The sequence below is a fragment of the Sminthopsis crassicaudata genome, chromosome 3 (assembly GCF_048593235.1).
Source record: "Sminthopsis crassicaudata isolate SCR6 chromosome 3, ASM4859323v1, whole genome shotgun sequence".
Taxonomy (NCBI): domain Eukaryota; kingdom Metazoa; phylum Chordata; class Mammalia; order Dasyuromorphia; family Dasyuridae; genus Sminthopsis; species Sminthopsis crassicaudata.
The window spans coordinates 320,992,924-321,005,796 of NC_133619.1; the positions used below are offsets into that span (position 1 = coordinate 320,992,924).

The 12,873-nt window shown below is 34.9% G+C and overlaps 1 protein-coding gene across 41 annotated transcripts in view; it reads right to left on the reverse strand.

Moving 5' to 3' along the window:
* Window positions 1–12,873, reverse strand: part of ZBTB20 (zinc finger and BTB domain containing 20) — a 1,031,727-nt gene that overhangs the window by 765,251 nt on the left and 253,603 nt on the right. For 7 of the 41 annotated variants that reach the window (XM_074301271.1, XM_074301281.1, XM_074301243.1 and 4 more), the window contains one exon: window positions 11,819–11,859. The exons of the other annotated variants lie outside the window; for them this stretch is intronic. The gene's annotated coding sequence lies outside the window, so the exon portion shown is untranslated. The remainder of the gene's footprint in view (window positions 1–11,818; window positions 11,860–12,873) is intronic. 41 annotated transcript variants of the gene reach the window in all.

The window sequence follows — 12,873 nt, forward strand, 5'->3', positions numbered from 1 at the left end:
GAAGGGACTATGCCCAGTTGTTACACAGAAACAATTTTAGATGGGCTTGATAAGAATTGAATTTAAAGAACTGTGTGCAACAAAATAGTCATGAATACAAGTAAAGCTAATTTATGTCAAATTCTCAGAAGTTTTAGAATGGAAAAATTGTCAAATTTAATCTAGGCAAATGTTTCTAGACCAAAATGCTTATTAGTCAGACTCGTAAGGGTGGAGGAAATGAAGGGGGGTAAAGTGTGGACTCTTTGTCCAAAATCCTTTCCTATGAAGATTTATAGTAACCCACAAACACATCTCAACGTTTGAGAAATCATCAAAGGCACTGGCAACAATCATGAGTCCCAAATTAAATGATGTTTTCCAAATGAAAAACAAGCATATTCATAATAAAAAGGGGGGAAAATAAAACTAGAACAAAGCACACTGCTTTCTATGGACTAAAAATATTCAAAAAAACCTACACCATGACAAGTTTTAGATTTTTACCTGTTGGAATGTATCAGTTGACAAAAGTAATTCTGAAAAAGTAATTACAATCTAATTTAAATCTAGGCCTAAATTAAGTGTCCTTAAATGCTTCACTATTGTCAACTATTTCAACACACCTTTGCCTCCTTGGAGTAGTTCTGGTTTTAATTCAATTGTGGTTTAAAGGCAGGAAGACAAGAATTGGAAGAAGGAAACCTAGGTTCTTGTTCCAGTGCTGTTACTAACCACAGTGAAATCTTGGCCAAGTTGTTTCTCTTGGGTTCAATTTCCTTATTTGTGAAATAGGGGATTGGATTAGATAAACTCAACAATTCCTTTCAGCTCTGGATTTCTATGATACCTTTGTTTCTGGGCTCTCTATATAATCTGAGGCAATACTGGATGACCTTCATAAAACAGATCTCATTAATTCCCATGCTCCTGGACTACTTGAAATAGTTTCCAAGAGAGTCATTTTATTAAGCACCCATCACCACCTATCAGCATTTCACAAATCAATGACTAGCATGGATATACACATGAGCACACACACACATACACACACACACACAAGTTCTTAAAATTATAAATTGATTGCCAGTAAATACCTATCGTGGAAAGGGGTGCTTTTTTATAATACAAGTTCAAACATGGAACCACGTGTGTGATGCTACAGAAAATACATTAACTTTGAGGATTAAGGAATGAGGGCTAGGTTTTTAATCTTGAGGAAATGCCAGTGACATTTAAGATTTTTTAAACACCAACTTTATCCAAAAACTTATATTTTACATTTATATGTACCTTCATTATATTTCCCTGTAAACCAGGAAAAACTGGATAGTGACTATTTCAGTGGTGTACCAGTGTAACCATGATGATTTTTAAAGTTTCACTAAGAGATATATATCACAGAAAGAGGTCATTGTCTACTGGAAGCTATTTTGAAAAGAGAATCTAAGTAAAACAGCAGCTGTCAATATCCTAACTAGAGCTTACCAATTCTTGTAAGATAAATTTAAATTAAGGATGGAGGACAGAATTAATCTGAAGGTCCTATTTACAATTGACTTCTAAAAGGCTGCTTCTACAGCCCACATGTGCAATGGCACAGCTCTCTTTTTAATTCATTTTATGTAAATGTGAATTTTATTTAAGTGTGAAATGTTCACTTTGTTTTGAAAAGGCAATAAGAATGAATTAATCTATAATCATACTGATGACAAGAAATATAATTTTAACTCTTTCCTTTAAGATGAAGTAAATTCTTTAATAAAGGAACTATCTAATATAATCCACAGATATGAATTATGTAATCATAGTCTCCCTTATTCTTCCTTGAATACAAATGCAATATTTTGAAAACCAGTTACCAAGTTAAATGAGAAGACAACAGTTCAAAGAAGCTGACTTCTTCCCCAAATTTCTATGAATGTAAAGTATCATTCAAAACAAACTCTTCTGTCTTTTATGTAAAAATAATTCTTCTCCCACCCTTCCCCTCTTTCTAAACTACAAATATTCCCTCAAAAGGATCCTCACTATTGAGCTGGATTGTCTTTAGCAATTCCCTGCTAGTAAATCGAGTATTTTGGAAATGACAATCATTCCTTTAGGCCATTTGAAGAGTTCTTAAGAAGAGTACACCTTATAATTCTCAAGAGATAGACAGTATTTTATAAAACATCTTGCTCTATGGACAATTCTGATTCCAAAGTCTGTATACAGCAATATCCATACCAATTTTCATTTACAGTAAGTTGTACAATTGCCAAGAATTCTCACATTGTAAAACAGGACTACCCCAAATCAGAGAACCCCAGCTATTGATTCTTCCTACAGTGATTTCACCATGGCCCCACTCTCCAACCATATCCTCACCCCCTCCCTGAAATTTAGGCTCCATTCTTCCTCTCCCTGCCCCCCAGCTCCAATCCACTTCTTGTAGTCTCCTTGCCATGACCCCATGGATACCCTCCATCTCCTACTGCTTTTCAAAACCTCTTCTTGTGTTGTTTTTTGCCCCTTAAAACTGTAAGGTCCTTGGGGACTGGGATTTTTATTTGGCTATATTTACATCACCAGATTGTTAATATAAAACTAATACATATTTTTCCTGCCTAATACATATTTTCTATGTCTGTATCTGTCTGTCTATCTCCCTCTCTGTCCCTTTCTTTTTCCCCATCTTTTATTGAACAGTCTAGTTGAACTTAATCACTAATAACTTCCTGGTGATTTATAATCTTAAATTTCTACTTCTAGGAATCCTCATGAAGGAACAATCTACTATCACAAGCCAGGAGAGTCAGCAAACAAGAAAGAACTGAAAAGAACTCAGGGGACAAGAAATCTGTTATACCATTATCACCAGTAGGACTGGTTCTCTCTCTTACCCTTAATAGATCCAGAATCCAGAGGCAAAATGACAACAGTAATTTGTCTATTGTAATATTTGACCCTCTCATCATAGCTTTCATAACTTTTTCTATTCTATGTGTCCCTCAAATAAACTTCTGACTCAGATCTTCTCTGACTCCTCTTTCTTATCTTACCACCTGGAAAGGGACACAAGGAAAGAAATTGCCAGGCTTTCTATGGATGATGTAAAATCTAAGGCTGGTTCCAATAAGTATCAATGATCATTACATGGATAACATTGATGAAGTGACTACTATAAGCCAAGCACTATTCTAAGGACTAGAGCAGAAACAAAGATAGAGGGCCCTTCATGAAAGAAAGAGAATTAAAAGGTCATTATAACTGGACCATCTAGATGGCACACAAAAAAGAGTGTTGTACAATAGTTGTGAGAGTCTTTGAATGCCAAAATGAAGAGATTCTTTTTTTTTTTAATTCATTTTTCCAAATTATCCCCTCCCTCCCTCCACTCCCTCCCCCCATGGCAGGTAATCCCATACATTTTACATGTGTTACAATATAACCTAGATACAATATATGTGTGTAAATACCTTTTTCTTGTTGCACATTAATTATTAGCTTCCGAAGGTATAAGTAACCTGGGTAGATAGACAGTAGTGCTAACAATTTACATTCGCTTCCCAGTGTTCCTTCTCTGGGTATAGTTATTTCTGTCCATCATTGATCAACTGGAAGTGAGTTAGATCTTCTTTATGTTGAAGATCAAAATGAAGAGGTTCTTAAGGTAAATGGGTGCCACTGGAATTTTTGGAAAGTGGAATAGCATGGCGAGCCTTACACTTTAGAAAAATCACTTCAATAGCTATGAATGATGGATTGAAAAGAGAGAAGATATGGGGCAGGGTAACCAACTAGGAGATGACTTCAATAGTCCAGATAAGATTTAATGAGGAAATACCTATGATGGTGATTATGTGAGTGGAGAAAAGGCATAAGATGTAAGAGATATTCAGAAGAGAATGCTTCAAGGAGGAAAGAGAACGTACGTTGTTTTAGAAGTGCTGTGTTTGAGATGACTTTGACATATCCAGCTCATCATGTCCAAGAAGTAGTTGGTGATGTTAGGAACACAAATTCAGGTGAAAGATTAGAACTGGATTCACAGATCTGGAGCTGTGTCAAAAGAGATATGAAATCTAAGAGAACTGAGAAGGGCCTCAACTAAGAGAGTATATAGAGAGGCCCTTTAGGAGAAAGCCAAGGACAATATCTTTTCATATAGTCATGACCCTAAAATTTCCCAACCTTACTTATATAATGGGCTAGAAATCTTCTAATCCATATTGAAACTCCAAATCCAAGTAGAGGGTAAAAAAGAAAGAATGCAGGTGTTTGAGGATGTGAAAGTTTCAAGCCATAAACAATGCTGCTATACATAGTTGACAGTTTATTTTTAACTACTATGTACAAAGAACATAGTTAGTCTGTGGAGTCAAATATATAAACTGGGCAAAGATTTATACTTTCCTCTGATCTGCAGCTTCCCTGACATATACCTCTGACAAAGTTGATGGTCTGGAAATAAAAGTTAAACATATGTATAAGACTACCAAGACCTAGCCATTCAAAGGAAATATTAATTAAATCCAAAAGCATGTCTGTAGCATCATTCTTGGCATTTCATAGATTAAATCAAACTGAGTCTGAAAAATAAAATAATGAAATAGAACAGATTATATCTTATTAAAAGCACATAATTCCATTTCTATACTGGTAAAAATAATTAGGTGTAAGTAGTGACTGAATATAAAGTTCCTAGCCCCAAGTAAATTATTTAAATTTCAATGATATTCCTAAAAACATTAAAAGGAATACATTTATGTTACTATTCATATTCAATATTTTTTTAAAAAATCTTTTCACAAAGTTCTAAATGAAGTATAACCTTTATTTCTATACTCAGATTGACCAGTGTTATGGGCCAGAACTCTGAACTTGAAGCAAAGGATTCTTACAAGGTACTAAGGCAGTGGAATTGATAGAGACAATAATTATCTAATTTAGCATGGTTCAGTATGATTGATTTAATCCTACAAGGAGATGTTATGGGCCAGAACTTGAAACAAGGTACTAAGTGGAATTGAGGAGACAATCAATGGTTAAATCTAGTTTTTCACTGATTTAATTCTACAACAAATAATAGTTTCCTAGTGATATAATGATTATATACACAGTGTGGAGCATATAAGGGAGAAGTTCTCAGGGCCAAAAAGGACAAGCGCACTAGAAGTTCTTAGAGGCTAAGACAGATTCATTCTATCATCCACCTTTGGGTGGCTGCAGGCTGAAGCACAAACCTTTGGATTCAGAGACATTCAGAGGGCAGAGGAGGCAGGAGCTCAAGCTCTCAGAACCAAGGAGAGAGATAGGCCTCTAAGAAAACTAGCAGAGCCCCAAGTGAAGGAGACAAGACTTTGAAGAAGACAATAAAGGATTTGGACTTTAACACCTGGCTTCTTTTGTGGTGCTTACTGAACTGAAATGAAAATTGCTCCCAGAGACCCCAAGAAAACCTCAACAGAGAACATTACATTTTACAGAGAACTTTACAGACCAGTCTGTCAGCAATTCGTTTCAATGATGCAATTTTTGCTTTCAGCAAAATATACAATTTTATTTGTTTATGCCACAGTCCTCTTTTATTGTCCTGACTCAGTTTCCCTAATTATCCTGACTCAGTCCTGACTCTGTTTCTTTAATTGTTCTGCTTCAGTTTATAATTATCAGCTCAAAGCTCAATCCTGCAAAAACTCCCCTTCCTCTTAATCAGAATATTTGATAAGGATAAAAGATCTTATATTTTAGAGTATCAGAATGCCTCTCCCATCCTAAGCTATTGGAATGTCAGATACTGTCTTATCAAGATGCCTCTTCCCATCTCCAGGGTTCTTCCCCCTCTTAGGTCATATCATCTCCAGTGCTCACCCCACCCGGTCAGAGTCCCATTCCCGCTCTCAGGACCCTGACTCCACCCCTGCCTCACTCTACCCCCTGAGTCTCAGCCATGTGTATATAGGTCATTGAAAACTCACATTATTTGCTGGATTTTTTTGAGATGATAGTCTCATTCAGCTCTGGGCACAAAACCATGGATGCATTTGGTCCCAATAAATCTCTCCCATTTAATAAATTATTAAATACTCCCTAATCTCTATCTTGCCTCAGTTTCTCCAGCATTACAATTGAGTGTACAATTTTAGAAAAAGTGAAATAAACCAATGCTCAGAATGAGATATTTGTACTGGACCCCACTTATACCACCCTTGCCTCAATTATTAAATGTTAAAGAATCAGATCTAGAATAACCTTGGAGCATGTACTAAAGGAAAGAAAAAGGAATAAAAGTCCCTACCCTCCTCCATCCCCTTTCCACATCTGTAATCCTGAGATATGATCCCAGAACCACATGTAAAACTAAGAAAAGGCTTTGGAAGAAAGATACACAATTTCCTTCTCAATCTGTCCTGTGAAATATACTAAACTGATCCATTGTTGCACTGATATTGACCTCTGACATGTTCCTCAGGAGCCACAGAGTTGTAGGAGATTTTCAGCATCAGAGATTAAATTAACTCCACCTCTGTAGAATGGGGGAAATCACTTATGAATGATCTTTACAGATTCCATTGTCCTCTTTTCTGTCTTAGAGATTCTTTTCTTCCTGTTTTCTTCTATATTTTGAAGAGAAACGGTAATTAAAGAGGTAGGTTTGAGGATTACTCTTTAAATTATGAAAGTAGGGAAAAAATGAAGTTCTGGGATCCTTTTTCACACATCCTAACTGAAGCTTTCAGTATGTGCTACATTATGATTTCTTTGGATTCCTCACCAAAAATACAATTTCTCATTTATTAAAAGTCTAGATCAATGCCATAAATTTATCAAAAGGAAAAAAAATACATCAGTAAACAATCAAATGCATTTTCTTTTATAGTATCTAATTTGAATGAAAATAAATATGTCTGTCATTTAGTTGGTATGTATATACCTAAAACATAATTCAGTTTGCTTTCTCAAATCAGCTTGTTCTTTGTTCAGCTCTGTTTTCAGTCTTGCATCTAATTACTTCTTCAGCTCCTCTGCTGTTTGGTTTTAAGCACCTCTTACCCCTAAGGCCTCATGGCTCTAAGGGCTTGCTGAATGTTAAATAAGTACATTTAAATCTTTGTCTTGAAATAAGTAAAATAAAAGTCTCATACCTAATACCTAACATGGAATCCCCCCTCTAACCACCTACATATTATTGCATGATATAAAGGGCTACAAGAGTATAGTGAACATTCATACTCAGAATAAGAGGATGAAAGTGAAAGACTCATTCTAGAGGTAAATTAAAACACAATGGCTTTATTTTTGATTAACTCTGTGTGTTTGGGGATATACATATTGGGATGTGCATAATTTAATTACTTAATAAGTGCCAGATGAGCAGAATACAGTAAAAAGAAAGAAAGAAAGAAAGATATCAAGGGGAAAAAAGAATAACAGGGGAAAAGGGTAAGGAGGAAAAAACAACAACAACAACAACAACAAAAAAAAAAAAAAAACAGAAAATCTTATACAGAAAAAAAAAATGGGATAACCAATAAAAAATACAACAGTTATTAACATCCCAGAGCTCTTAAGGTTCACTTTTTCCTTTCAAATTTTAATTATCAAGATATAATGAGAGGCAGTGGGGCTTACACAGTACTTGCCAGGGAGCCAATGGCCCTGGATTCCATTCTTCATTTTACAGTGGAAGGTACACTTCCTTTAGTAATGGTTCCCTTGTAGACAAATAGACTAAAGGTTCCCTATAATGATGCCTAGAATAATGGCTTTTATATTTATCATCAGTGAGGTAAAGAACAGCTAGGTTAAAAAAGTGTTTTATACATGACTAAGCATTCAACAACCTTAGGTGAACAATTTTAAAATGCCATCAATAGTAAGGATAAGATCTTTACATTTAAATCATCTTTTTATACCTTAAAAACATGCTTTCATATAATTATTTCATTTGACATTTATAACAAATCTATTAAAATGTATTCATTTTATAGGTAACCTACATGAAAATCCAATTACAATGCCTCATTTTGGCACTGGAATTGGCACCAATGCTAATGGAAACAAAACACAAGCAGGTTCTACTAAACTGGAAAAAGTTTCCATTATTGTCAAAATATCAGCTTAATTATTTATGAACAAGCTCATCACTGATCAATCACTGGGATAAGGGATCTTTTGACCATTGTATGAAAGAGATAAAAATGCAAAAAATTCCCTGAGTTAGAGTTCTTTACTAATTTGACAATGACAGAAAAGGGAGAAGAGAGTCGAACATGTCACTAATCTCTTGGAAGAAAGGCACCTCAATAGCAGTATGGCAGTAGCAATGTTTTTGAGGCATGGCCTAACTGTTTTTAGTTACTATGCTAGTTATAAGGGAAGACTTTTATTTAGGGTTTGGGGAATTAACAGGTAGAGAAAGAGCACATATAAAAGAATATCAATAAACCATTTACAAAGTATGCAGAAGAAATAATAAAGGAATTCATGAGGGGACACAAATATGGCAATTTTCTAACTACCAATTTAAATGTAATATATGCTTTAAAAAACTGACAACTTTTGAGTCACAGAGCAAGGAGAAATTCAGACACTCAATCTCCACTAACTTTCAACTTTTCTAGCTAAAAGGGATATTATATGAAGAAGGAAGTAAGGGAGGAAGGAAGAGAAGGAAGGAGGGAGGAAGGGAGGGAAGGGGGAGGGAGGGAAAAAGGAAGAGAAAGAGGGAGGGAGGAAGGAACAGAAGGAAGGAGAGAGAAAAGGAGGAAGGGAGGGGAAAGGAAGAAAAGAGGAAGGAAGGGAAGGAGGGAGGAAGGGGGAAAGAAAGGAAGGGAGAGAGGGGCAAGGGAGGGAGGGAGGGAAGGAGAAAGGGTAAAGAGGGAGAAGGGAGGAAAGAGGGAGGGAGGGGGTAGGAAGGGAGGGAAGAAAGAGAAAGGGAGGGAGACATTCAATAGGGTAAAATCATTATTAATTAACAAAACCCAGATAGCTAGGTGGATAGAATGCCTGACTTGTAGGAAGAAAGACTCAGGTTTCTGAGTTTAAATCTGGCCTCATATTTATGACTAAAACCATATAGCTATATGACCTTAGAGAAGTCATTTAAAACTATTTGTCTCAGTTTATTTATCTGTAAAGTTAGATGAAGAAGGGAATGGCAAACCACTCTCTAGCATCTTTGCTAATCCCCCTCCAAAAATAACCCAAATGGGGTCACAAAGGATTGGACATGACTGAAATGATTAAACAACAGTAAATCTTTAAAGCATTTTCTCCTCTTCCACATGCCTCCATTTCAGACAAAATAGTACAAACTGACCCCACAAGCTTTTGCCTGGAGCTAATATTGGGATGGGATCCCTTCCTGCTTCCAGGGCTATACCTAAGGATCTCACCCATATGACAGAAACTGATTCTTCCCAACTATGTGAAAAGAGTAGGTGGTAACTGTGCTTCTTTCTGCCTAGGCAGCAAATTCTGAACCCACCAAAATGACAGAAACAATGACCAGAATACCATCTCTGCTAAACGGCAAAAACAGCAGAGGCTAATTAAATCCAACTAGAAAAGGAAAGGAAGAATAAGAGAGGAACTGAGATGGAGAACCAACATGATTGTCTAGCTAGTATTTGATGAAAAAGGAACCAAATCCTGTCTCTTCAGAAACTACTTAAATAAGAAGCTTAGGTTGGTGAAACCCAAATTTTCTATAATAATGAAAGATCATTAGGATGTCTTGGCAATAAAACCCTGGGAGGCTATCAACTAGAGAGGAGTTGAAATGTGAATGACAGGGGAATGTTTGCTTTGTTTTGTTTTGAAAGGCTAAAACTACAAGAATTTCAAAAGGAAGAAAACTCAATAAAAACTCATAGTATACACAGATTAATCAATACAGAATATTTTAAAATGAGAAAGGAAGTTGAATGTTAAGATATTATAAAGCTTTCTTAATAAGTATTACAAGATTACAGAATGAAGGAAAGTTAACCAATGTCTAAAGAAACAAAGAATCTAGCATAATTCTGTGGGGAATAGACCGAGATAAGGTGAAGAACTTACAAGAATATGTGAATTCTTTTTCTGTATTTTATTTTCATTATTTCTGTGTTTCCCCTATGACCTGTATAATATGTGAAGGCCCATATTTACTTGAGCCTTGGCCAGCTATAATCATATTTACTTGATGACATTTATCACTATTCAATGTTATCAATATTTACTTGAATGTTGTTAGCTTAGTAATCTACATTTTGAAAGTCTGTTGGCACCCATGTCTAACATTCGGAGAGGACACCTATTTCTCAATGCTCCCCAACTTAGCAACAATCAATTAGATGCCTCCCCCTCCCCTTCTCAATTCTCTCTTACTTGTGATGTAATTTCTTGTATAAAAGCTATGTATCTTTACTACTTCTTTAGCCCTCCTACTTCGAGCTTTCTCTTTCTTATCTCGAGATGGGAGGTCTCATCCTTCAGAGGTTTTCAATAAACAATTTTTCTGCCTTCTACTGAGTGATCTCTGAGTAGTCATTTTTGGAAAGGGTCTTCTACATCCCTCACAATTCCAAGATAACATGTGGGGGGAGGGGCTAAGAAATTCCATAAAAGTTCAAAATAAAATTTAGTAAAACGAGAAAGAATGAATATTTGTAAGAATTTAGCTCTCAATGCTAAAATAAAAATAAAATTAGCATATTAGAAAAAAAGAAAATACATTTATGGTGGAGTGTCTCCATAGAAGAAAAAAAAAAAATTTAAGAGATTAACAACATAAAAAATACCAAAGTTGAGGAAAATCTGGCAGAAAAGATATAAAAGGAAACGACATTTAAACACACACCCACACCACTCACACCCACACACAATATTTATACAGGCCCCACACACAATATCTATACAGGCCAAACCCACGAACCTTGAAAAGAATACAGAAAGACCATTTAGAGATGATAGGTTTTCCATAAGAACATGACAAATCAAAAAATTTGACTACAATATAGGAAATGATATATGATAACTATACAGGATTTCTGAATTTTAAAAAAATCATCAATCAAAAGCATCTATAGATTGCCTCCAAGAGAAATATGTGATTAGCCATATAACAGTAGTTAAACTGAACAATTACAATGATAATTTATAAATTTTGTAAGGATCTAGGAAAGAATTTTCAAATGTAAAGGAAAACAAATTAAATAGTACAAAATTATCCTTTCCCTCAACAAAAAAAACACAGAATGGAACAGAACATCAAAGGAGTTCAAGCTATAATTCAAAATGATACACCCAGAAAACCTGAGCCTAATCATTAATTTTAAAAAAATGAGGTATTAAAAAAACCTTTATATTATGTAACATACATATATATAATGTAATTACATATGTTTCATAACAATATAATATATGGAATAACTATGGAAGGGATAAAAGGTGAGACAGAATAAGAAATTTAGCTGACAAAATCAAAAGCTATCACACCAAGTATATATTTCAAATACAAACTAAGCAGGGCAGCTAGGTAGCACAGTAGATAGAGCACCAGCTCTGAAGTAGGAGGACCAGAGTTCAAATCTGGCTTCAGACACTTAACACTTCTTAGCTGTGTGATCTCTCTTTTTGCTCTTTGTACACTGAAATATTTAACTTTTTAAGTTCACAATAGAAATATTTTTAAAAAGAAAAGTTGTTACTCTTATTATAAGACATCTGTACAAATACAAGTAGTTGATGCAGTGTGAAAGCAACTGTATCAACAGCATTAACATTCTCACTGTAAAAGAAAACAGAAGACAAAAAAAAAAACAAGTGTTATTAAATGACTATCATGTAGAAATGTGACCAGACTTACTTTGCTTGGTGTTCAAGGACAAAAGTAGGAGCTGAAAAATGCTGGGGGGGGGAAAAAAAAAGGAAAATTCAGGAATAATGTTATCTTCCTAATAATCAGAGCCCAGGTTCTTAACCTAGGGCCCATGGAACTGATTTTGTTTAATATTTTTGATAACTATATTTCAACATAATTGGATTTCTTTTTTAATCCTATAGCTTTATTTATACATTTACAAATATTATTCCAATAAATCTACTGGCTTCCCCACACAGACAACTGGCCCTATGAAAAGGGGGGGAGGGAAGGTTAAGACCTTTGGATTTAAAGGTATCTAAAAATACAGTGTTGCTTGAGAAGTAGGAATCTCCCCTTTAAGTTTTAAAATTTGTTTTGTTTTGAAACAAAGACTGGATAACCATTGGTGAAGTATGTGCTGAAGAGTTCCCTTTTTAGGTACAGATTAGATTAAATGGCTTGCCAGATTCCTTCTAACTTTGGAATTCTGTATTTCTAGAAGGATGGTTTACAAGTCTTCACTTAAAAAACAAATACAGAGTGAGAAGAATTAACAGTATCTTGTGTCTAAAGGCCTTACCGTACTTAAAAAGGACCAAACAACAAAAAGATCACCATGAAGACAGTTACCATTTTTGTACCAGCATTTGTTGTGGGGGATGAGTATGCAGCGAAATACTTTTACTCAATAAGTAACTCCAATAAGTGACTTCAATAAGAAAACAGATATCGTGGAGGATGGTTAAAATATGTTGGAAAATATGATTCAGGCTCACAAAATAAGAGCAAATAATTAGAAATAAAAGCCAAAAATGTAAAATTAAAAACTTTTATCACTGCCCAAAACAGAAATGTGAAGGGAAATGAGCTTGCTAAGTACTTCATATTAAAATGCCTAATCATCCCCCAAGCATTTGTCAGTAATCTGAAAAAAAAAAAAAAAAAAAAAAAAAAAAAAAAAAAAAAGGATAACAAACACATGAAGTGAAACAGATCTGTGTAGGTGTTGGCATTATAATTTAGTATTATCAATACTCAAAGTAAAATCCACATTTGAA